At 31.7% G+C, this 11078-nt stretch overlaps 1 long non-coding RNA gene across 1 annotated transcript in view; it reads left to right on the forward strand.

Annotated features, from left to right (window-relative positions):
- LOC136796360 (uncharacterized) overlaps positions 1–9704 on the forward strand; it is an 18359-nt gene extending 8655 nt beyond the window's left edge. The window contains exon 4 of the long non-coding RNA XR_010844061.1: positions 9461–9704. This is a non-coding gene — a long non-coding RNA (uncharacterized lncRNA). The remainder of the gene's footprint in view (positions 1–9460) is intronic.
- The last annotated feature ends 1374 nt before the right edge of the window (positions 9705–11078 follow it).

Below are 11078 nucleotides of genomic sequence, written 5' to 3' on the forward strand. Positions count from 1 at the left end.
GCAATGCTCTAGTAAACGGACAATTGTAAATAACTATGTGTATATATAATAATTTAAACAATAAAAATATTTTTCTATAGGGGCTAGGAAAAAAAAAAAAAAAAAAAAAAAAAAAAAAAATTTATCGTGATAATGCATTTGCCTGTGACCTAGATGTGCTAAGATAGTTCTGTGCGTTATTTTGGTATTATTTACTCATTTATTTATCGACAAGATTAACATTTACATACAGGAATTAATGATATGCGATAAAAATAATGTATTTTTATTAAATAATGCAATTTATAAATTTGAGGACTTCGGCGATTGTCGAGGTGGAGCGCTCTGGTGGAATCGAGGCAAGCTTCATGCTTACCCTTATCCCTATACCCTAATTTTCCAAATAGGCAAGTTTAAAATGACAGTTGTCATAATAAAAGAGGGTCCCGCTAAAAGAGGTCGTAATGTACAGTTTTTCGTTTATAGAGTTGAAGATGTTAATAAAAAAACCTATAGTTTAAGTTTTTATTTGTACTTTTATGTTTGAAATAAAATCGAAACTAATGATTAAGAATGAATAAATGAACGAAATTTGTTTATTTATAAAAAAAGAAATACAAGTCTGCAGAAGCCTGCGTGCAATTTAAACTATCATACATAAATAACAAAACTTAAATAGATATATATATGTTATATGCTTTAAAAATGATTCTTTTAAAAAGTCAATAACATTACAATACAGTATTTATGTTAAGAAAAAAAACAATATCAATCCTGTAACACACTGTGGCATGGCATTGATCCCTCACGTGCTAACCAACTGAGCTCTTTCCAGTGTAGCCCGTTGTACAGCTGCTAAGAGAACTCCAATGAGGAACTTTTAGTAAAGTGGGTAATTGTTCTGGGGAACAGATGGCGCTGCTCGAAATGATTCATTCTAATTTCACTATAGTTGTGACAGGTTCCCAAGAAGTGAATAGTATCTTCATTTTCTGCGGAGTATCGGACCGGTCTGTTATCAATACTATTATGCATTCAGGGTTATCACGGTCATCAATGCTAAATCAAAACATTCATTTAAATATAGCGTTTCTTTTTCTACTCCACGTAAGTCGGTTTGCAAAGAAAATGGAGATCGGAGACAATTTTCAAGATTACTTTGTTTTTCAGATTCCTTTACGCTGGTGGCTAAGAAGATCCAGTTATATTAATTTGTAGTTAAGTGCTACTAGCTTTGAGTTGTTTCTCGATGGTATAGATTTGATCGATTATACCAGGATTATCGAGATTTAACTCATTTATCAAGCGTTGTACAGTTCCCATGCTTCCCATATAAGCCATCAGCAGGTTTAGATACCTCTTTTCCCTTGAATCCAGCTTAAAAAAATCTAATATATTAATTTATAATTTATTTATTGAAATATCTATATAATTTTAATACAGCTGATTGTCTATTCTTCTATTTGTAAAATTATTAAAATGAACTGGATAATGGACAAACTGCCCGAAACGTGGTTCGAACAGTGAAATAAGCCAGAAAATGCTTAATTGGTTCAGAAAAAAATAATTCGAATAATTACCATACCCTTTTGCACTGTTTTTTAGTGAAAAATGGAAATTTATACTTTTATTTTACATTTAATTTAAAGTGTGTGAAAATCGTTGATACGGTGTTATCGTGCAAAACTTATAAGCTAGACTTAGTATTAATTTTTTTTTAACATATTGTTTTAGAAACGAATTTGGAATCGCTATGAACCACACAACTGCTTGGAGAATTTTTTGTTTTCTATTGTAATAAAATATTGTGTAGTCCATTGTTTATTTTTTATTAATAAGCCCTTCTTCTCAGTAAGCCTCGATTTTATTGGTTAAAGCCTCACAAGCATTAGAACCGAAATTTTACCATCTACAAGCTGAAATAGTGCGTGAGTTCTTCGTCCACTACGACCGGTTTGGTCGGTCATGATGATGGATGTGGGATATTTCATCATTCATACGTGAACTAGTTCATAGTGCTATGTATTGAACATTGGAATATTATAAAATTTCTCCAAATAGGTTTTTGCCTGAACAGTTGTGTAGTCTTAGAGCTTGGGAAACAGATTATAGTCAAAAACTATTAATACCAGGTGGTACTCCAGTTATAAAAAGGCTACCTTCGAGAAAGTTCCAGGATAAGTCAATTATAGTTTATTAAAAACACTTTTCGGGAAGTTAAAATGATATATTCTACAAGTAAGTATTTATTAGTATACTAGGAGGACAGGAGGGCAGAGGTTTAAGACAGAGAGTAAAGGTGATCTGGTGGGATTTGTCAGGATTTATTTTGATTCTCCTGTTTTTACACCATTCTTCAATAGATGTTATGTGTGCCTGCAGTGTTTGTGATGCATTAGTTGGGTCGTTGTTTACAGAAAGTATACATGTGTCATCAGCGTATGTTTTTATGGCTGTGTTAGGGTGGGTTGGGATGTCAGCTGTATAAACGATATAAAGAATGGGACCTAAGATACTACCTTGAGGAACACCGGCTGACTGAGAAAAGAGAGATGCCTTTAAAGTAAATTATAACCTAGCCTAGGTTATAATTTACTTTAAAGGTTCTATCAGTGAGGTAGGAGCGGATTATAAGGAAATATGTTGGGAGTAGGAATTGACGAAGTTTATAGAGCAGACCTGGATGCCAGACTAGATCAAAAGCTTGTTCAACATCGAGGAAGACTCCCGTGCAGTACACACCGCGCTCCAATGTGGAAGATATGACATCAACCACTCGATGACTCTGTTGTATGGTAGAATGAGATGTTCTAAATCCAAACAGGTGGTCATGAATAACATGATATGAATCAAGGATTGGATAGAGGCGTTTTAATAAGAGTTTTTTAGGCTTTTGCCCACAATGGGCAGGAGTGAAATAGGACGGTAGGAAGATGGATATTCAAGTGGCTTGGAGGGTTTGGGAAACATTTTTATTATAGACATTTTCCAAGGGTCAGGGAAATAGGTGGATCGGAGTGTAGCATTATAGATATAGGTAAGAAATAGAATGACTTTACGAGGGAGCTGTTTCAGAATGTGTGCTGTGATAAGATCGTGGACAGGAGCTTTTTTAGAAGGTAATTGGTCGATGATGTTCATTATTTCTGAGGGATGAAAGGCATTAGGAGGAAGGGTAATTTGGAGTGGAATTGTAATCTCTGCTTCAACATGTTCAAGATGGGTTGGATTAAGGATATCAGGATGGGGATTAAAAGTTTTGAAGAGGTGTTCGCCGAACATTTAAGTTTTTCTTCATCTGATCGTGTCCAAGTCTTATTTTCAGTGTGAAGTGGATGGTTGAAATATTTAAATATTTTTAATTACTAAACAATTAAATATCTCTATTAACGAACACTGAGCCAAAGATAATTCCGGATGTGGTATTTAGATTCCCTCTGGTCTCACAAGTACTTCTTTTCTTGCACTAATATAAGCAACTTTTCAGAATCAATGACGGAACACAGGAAATTAAGCACAATAACGCAGCTTTTCGTATGAAACATCCAAACACAACAAGGTCGGTTCGCAGTTCGCAACAATACGCAAGAAAACAGACGAACGATGCACTAGCAGTGGACGATATTGTTATTATTCCGTTGTCAACCGTTCGTCCATTTCCGTCTAGTCATTCGAATTCGCAATTGCAAATTTTGGCAAATTTGTGGTTCTAGTGGAGACCACATTTGTATCATATACATGTGTACAACTGACTATTCCAAGAAGAGATTAAAAAAACAGTTACTTTAACCCAATATTCGATTACTATGCTTGTTGTGAGATAAAAATTACGAAATTATTTATTCCTAGATTGGTGTCTTCAAATTTACATACTAATCCTTCCACGATGAACTCCCTAACCTCCCAAACACTTTTTTTCTAAACTGACTTCTCCTGAGGCGTCTGAAAAGAAGATGGTCCCGAGATCTTCTTCTCTAGTAACGTAATTGGAGTAATATCAATGGGTAGATTCTCCACATGTTTGTATCATTTTGTTTTATATCTAATTGCAAATTTACTTGTTGTATATAATTTTATACAGTTGTAACTAACAATTAATTATTATATTATTATTATTGGCGCGAGAGACCGTAGAGGTTCATGGGTTCGCGCGACGTATTAAGGAAATACGCGTTTTCTGACGTATTTTTTCCATAGGGTTTGTTCGTCGCCCTTATTGGCCAAAGGGCCTCAGTAATGCCAACACCGGGGGGGGGGGGGATTTACTCACAAGAGTTTCGTTTAGTTTTAGGCTTGAAAAAAGTCCGGGTGGGTCCGGGGCTTGAATTGAAAACCTTTACGTTGATAGGCGCGTTGCCAAGTTGCTACCGTTGTAACCAAATAACAATTAATAAATTAATAAAATAATTTTTACTTATAATATAAAAAAACTTGACATTTTAAAGTATTTTACGTTCAATAGTTACCGAAATAATTTTTTTTTTTTTCAAAACCAGCATTTTCTTCTAAATAACAAAAAATCAACATTTTATGTGTCAATATAGGCAAATTTTGTGAAAACTTCTATTGCCATTATTATACATTTATTAGTTGGAAGCAGGGTAGGAGTAGCAATTTCAATATTTGCCAAAATATTGATTCTGTTTGGTAAAAATTTTTGTTTTATAAAAAAGAATATTTCTAGAACTATCAGATGCAAATTAAAAATTTGAAGAGCACGAAGTCGAAAATAAGAAAGAATTTAGTTTTTTTAGAATTAAATAAAACTAGATGGGCGTGGATCTTAAATACTTATACTTCAATATTTAATTTTTAATGAAATTTGCTATATTGTGTAGTATAGGTAAAAATTGAAACCTACACTAAAATAAAATATCCCTCAATTTTTGGTAACTTCTATCCTCCTCCCCCTTACCAGTATTCAATTTTGACTCCTAACTATTGATAGTTTTCATTTAAGTAATAAAAAATTGGGCTGAAGTAACTACCTCATTTCTTCTCTTGAGCTCTTGAACGCCTTCTGCTAACAAATCACTTCGTAAACTCATTAGTATTTTTTATGATCATTTTAATATTACATTTTTTCTGGATTTTATTTTTAGGAAGTTTGATTATATTAATTTTTGACGTGAAAAAATTTCCAAATAGAATATAACCTTCTTTTTTTAAATATTTAATTATTTTTATTTACAACTGTACATTATAATACAGTTAAATTGGAGTGTTACAGGCGTAGAGAAACTACTCATTGGTAGCACTTTAATGACATTTTACATTAGCTGGTCTCGTGGGGATCTTCTTTTCAGGCGCCTCGGAGGATTGTCAGGAATGGAAGAGGGTGCAAGATTAGAAACTAAGGGGTTTGAGTGGTTAGAGAGTTTATAATGGAAGGAGTGATATCTGGTTCGGGCTAGATCGGTTACATAGGAAACATTAAGGTCTTTATGTATGATTTTATTTGTGACAAAGTAAGGAGCATTGAGGATTTTACGAAGGATTTTGGATTGTAAGGATTGGATACGAGAGGAATTCGAAGGTTTAGTGGAACCCCAAAGCTCAACTCCATACGTCCATATTGGCTTTATTACAGTCATGTAGATCAGTCTTTTGTAATGTGTTGAAAGTTTAGACCTTACTAGACAAATGTAAGTGCTGTAATAGTCGAAATCGACGTGCAGTTTCCTGTCTTTTCAGTCTGGTGTGAGGATTCCAGGTTAATCGCTTGTCCAAATGTAGTCCAAGGTAGCGGATCTGTTCGACAGGGGTAAGAGTAACATCGTTAAATGAAACTGTAGGGCAGGCAGTAGGTTTACGACGAAGGGTAAAGGTGATTTGATGGGATTTGTTGGAATTTATCTTAATCCTCCAATTACGACACCAATCTTTGAGGGCTGTGATATGTGTGTGTACCTTCTTCTTCAGTTTCCGACTTATATCGTATATTATGGTAGATATCCATTTTATCTAATTTGTCCAATCCACTTCAAAGATTAGTCCAATCCCAACTTGATAATTTTTTTGAACAAAAAAAATTTCCTCATTCTTTTCCAATACGGTTTTCGCCCCCAACATTTCACACAATCCGCTTCACATCTCGCAAGACCTCCTATCCCCAACAGATACTCAGTAAATTCCAATAATAGTTCTTTTTGATTTTTCGAAAGCCTTTGACTCAGTTAGCCATAAGAACCTCCTCAATAACCCAATATACCACTCTTTATTATACTATATAATTAATGGTAGCAACATTTTATAAATATAAGGGTATTTAATTGGTAAACTGGTAAACACACAAAGCCTTTGGAAAGGAATCCAATTATAATAATAGTTTTTTAGGACTCAATGAATTAACTTATTTTTGGATAATTGCCTTTAGCGATTATCCTGACATCCTGATTAAATCTCCATATAGTTACATAGAAATTGATTACGATTATAAAACATAATTTAATCTAATGATTCAATGTAATTTTAACCTGAATAATGGTACTTTTTAAATCTATGCCAGACAATTAATCATAATGTGTGAACCATTTATTCATTCTTAAAGGAGATTTGTTCTAGAATAAAATTAATTTTTCATTTCATTTCAAAATTGAATAGTTATGAAAACAAAGTAAATTTTATTTATATTTTGTTTTTAAAAACAATCAGGGAGCAGTTGCCCCCTTCTGCCCCCTCTGGCCTATGCATAGTTCAAATGTATTATAAATATATCAAAGAAAAATGAATTATATAAGGGTGTATCCCGAAGCAATATAGTAATTATTGTATATTATAGTTTTTACATGAAATAAATAGTAAATAAATCGCTTATGTATATTTAAAAGTACATACTTAAATGCGAAACCACATACTGGTGCCTCATATTGAGTTAATATTAGAATGTGTTATTAGTATTGTACTAAGAATATTAAAAAGATAAGAGAACAAAAAAAAATGATAAAATTCTGTAACTAAAATGATGCAATTAAAACATAACGTTAAAAAAAAGGCAACTAATTTATTAGGAATGTAAAAACAAAGATAACAAGATGAGGTATAAAATCCAATAAATAACAAGAACTAAAAGTATATGAATAATAAACAAAAATTACAGCACATATGTACGAATTAAATATTAAACTAGAACAACACATAATAAATTAAGTTAATCAAATTATTTATTATATAATAAATGAATGGTTTTATATAAAATTATTATCCGTAACATAGTTATAAAATTTTATTGTAATCAAATAGAAAACATACATCATTTTACGACATAGTACCCTTGCTTTTCATGATGCTCTCATAAAAGAAGGTGTTCGGTTGAGAATACACCACTTCTTTCATTGCTTCGTCCGAGGTAAATCGACGGTCTCTTAATGCCTTTGAGTGGACCAAACAAGTGGTAGTCTGAAGGATCTAGATAATGGATGATGAGCAAGTACTTCAAAATTGAGTTTCTTGAGCGTTTCAACAGTATGCGAACGGGCATTGTCGTACAACAGGGTTGAGCAAATATTATTTGAATGACGAGAGACGAATGATTTTTTATTCGTGAATTTTCTACTCAATAATAATCAATTATTCGTACAAAAACATATGATTAATCATCGGAATACTTTTTCATTCGTCATTATTTTACACGAATAATCAATTATTTGAATAACCATTTGAATACTTTTATATTCGTCAATTTTATAGAAAAATAATCTCTTATTCAAAAAAATTAAATGATTAACGAGCCGAATAATTTTGTATTTGTATAAAGACGACATTTTTTGTCTTACAGCTATACATAGATAGATTTTATGATTGCGTATAGATTAATTTTAACTTTTCTGATTTTTAACATATCAGGGTCCCTTTTTATGTTTTGGGATATGTAGAATATGAAAATACTATCGATTTATTTTAACTTTTCTGATTTCTAACATGTTAAGGTCCCTATATATGTTTCGGGATATGATGAATATAAAAATGCTATCAATTTTAAGACCGCATATCGATTAATTTTAACTTTCTTGATTTCTAACATATTAGGGTACCTTTATGTTTTGAGCTATGCATATTTCTTACTTAGTTAAAATAAATCGATACGCGATCTTAAAATCGATAGTATTTTCACATTCTACATATCTCAAAACATATAAAGTGAACCTAACATGTTCGGGATCAAGAAAGTTAAAATAAATAGAAACGCGATGATTAAATCGATACGGGATCATAAAATCAATAGCATTTTCATTTTTGGCACATATTGAAACATATAAAGAGACCATAACATGTTAGAAATTAGAAAAGTAAAAATAAATCGATACGCAATCTTAAAATCGATATCTTTTTCATATTCTGCATTCCTCAGAATGTATAAAGGTCCCTTAACATATAAAGAAATCAAGAAAGTTAAAATAAATCGATATGAGATCTTAAAATCGATAGCATTTTCATGTTGTACTCCTCTGAATATATGAAATAGAACCCTCATACATTAGAAATTAAAGGTGGTAAAAAATAAGTGAATTTAAAAAAAAAAATCAAATTTTTATTCGAATAATATGTATTCGACTAATTTTGTATTCGAATAATTTTTCATTCCACTAATTTTTTATTCGATTGAAATAGCATTTTAAGTATTCGAATAAAAAAGTATTCGTCTCCTGTCAATTAAATAATTTTTGCCTAACTCTGTCGTGCAACCACACCTTTTGACAGCAGTCCTCGACTTTCCTCATAATATTCCAGTACTGGACGTTGTGAGTCCCAAAAATGTTGCCCCTTCTGGCTATCACTTGTTCGATCCACTCAAAGAGGCATTCGATCGTATATCGATAGCTCAACCGAAAAACTTCTACTCAGGGCATCATGAACCTTGTAAAACGATGAACCAAGTGCGTTGAAAAGCAAAGGGTCTATGTCGAAATATGATGTACTTGTCAAGTCTCCTTTTTTGATCACAATATAATTTTATAACTATATTGCTGATAATAATTGACTTAATCTCGTATATATTGTTTTTATAAATATTTATGTTTTTCAAGCCGTTAAACTAAAAAATCATAGACCACTATGGTTTTACAATTCGGGAAAAACCATGTAATGCTAGATAAAATGAAGCAACTTTAGGATTTTCAAATTAAGCATAAAAATACTAAGTTAGGAAACAATTTTGTTTCAGCCTTACAAGTGTTTATGTGCTTACATATAATAATGTACTTATTTTTTTTTTAATTTAAGTTTCGAAATCCCTAGTTTCTAATCTTGCATCCTCTTCCATTCCTGACAATCCTCCGAGGCGCCTGAAAATAAGATGACCAGCTAATGTAAAATGTCATTAGAATGCAACCAATGGGTAGTTTATCTACACGCCTGTAACACTCCAATTTAACTTCAGATTTACTAAATGTATTATAATGTACAGTTGTAAATAGCAATAAATAAATATTATTAAATTAAGTTTCGAAATAATGTGACTGACCATGTTATATTGTTTCAGAGTTTTAGAACGAAAACCTTGTTTGCACTTAGGAAATTAAAAAAAAACAAAAAACAGAAAGGCATGACATCCCAAAAGTTTGTAGAAGGTATATATGTATGGTAATATATATTTTAAATAGAATCATCCATAAATTAATAATGTAAATAACAAATAATCAACACAATTATGAAATATAATTTTAATTTAATTTTATTAATTCAACTATGTATCTTTTTCTATAATAAAATTAGTAAAATATTTATTTTCCCTACTAAAAACCAGCAAATAATTTTTATATAAAAGGAAGATGGCCCTTGTCTGGTCAAATGAACTCAAATAGTAATTAATCTGTTTATTCATCAAACTATGATAATAGATAGCATGAAATGAAACTAACCTAATGTATGGCTAAATACAATTTAAAATATATGTTATAATTTATTTGAAGATCAACTTAGTTAAATAAGATAAAATAAAATGTGCAGTGAGAAAGTACAAATAAACAAGAATTACAGAAATAGGTATTTGTAATTAATGAAAACGGAAATAATAACAAATAAAAAAGTAGATAAAAAAGCAATATAAAAATACCATAAACATTAAAAGACTGAAAATAATAAGGGAAATCATAAAACATAAAGGTCAAGAATAAAAGGTAAATAATTGGGACATAATAAATTGGGACACCCACTGTTTAGTTTAGATATTCCCCGGAATAAAAGTTGGGGGATACCCAAATTATTTATTATGCTGGAAAACTGGTTTAAATTAAGGAATTACTTATAATTTGCTGGTAATGATGTAGTGGACTGTATTTATAATACATTGATATCATAGGCTCTTAAAATGAAATAACCTCTATTCTCTTTTAATCTTTCTGAAACAACTGTTATAAGGTTTGAACAAAAGTGGTTACAATATAGGTAAGTTTGTTAGTGATAGTTTTGGTTTCATTATATTAATTGATGAAGGTATGACATTTTACTTGTTTGAGATATTCTTGGGGCTTGAAGATTGGTTCTTGTGTTAACGTGAAGATGGAAGAAGGGTTCTCTCTTGTTTTCTTCTCCTCATCCCTCTGCCGCCGCCACCTCTCTGCCTGGGTGTGAAGTTTTACTCCCTCATGACTATTATCAGAAGAGACCTTCTTGAAAAGTTCTGTCTCTTTCTTCCCTTGTACAGGTCAAGATGGCTACTCTGTTGGATTTTGTCCCTTTGTTTTTGGGACCAAGATGGGTGCCCAGACCTCGTACCGTTTATCTGGCATTGGTATCATCGATTATTTAAGTTTGATTTCATAAACTTTTCAAAGGATCTTTAGGAAATTTTTAATACAATAATATTAATATTATATATAAAAGTAAATGTCCAGACTTTTGCAGTCTATGTGGTCCTGTTGCCAGAGGCAGAGTTAAAACAAGAAAACAGATAAACACTCTGAAAGAAATGACCAAGAAAATGGGACAACGAATCTCGTATGAAAAGACAGAAATATGACGACGAATGCCAGCTTTAGCAAGAAGTTGAAGAAGCAAGAAGACAGAGTATGAGCAGGTGAAGGTAACCAAAATTTTAAATACCCAGGAAAGATACTCTGTATCAACAGTTCGGATAGTGCATCCTTTCGAAGGGAGAA

This window comes from Halyomorpha halys, unplaced genomic scaffold (assembly GCF_000696795.3).
Source record: "Halyomorpha halys isolate HHAL.00 unplaced genomic scaffold, Hhal_1.1 Scaffold11.1, whole genome shotgun sequence".
In the NCBI taxonomy this organism is placed as follows: domain Eukaryota; kingdom Metazoa; phylum Arthropoda; class Insecta; order Hemiptera; family Pentatomidae; genus Halyomorpha; species Halyomorpha halys.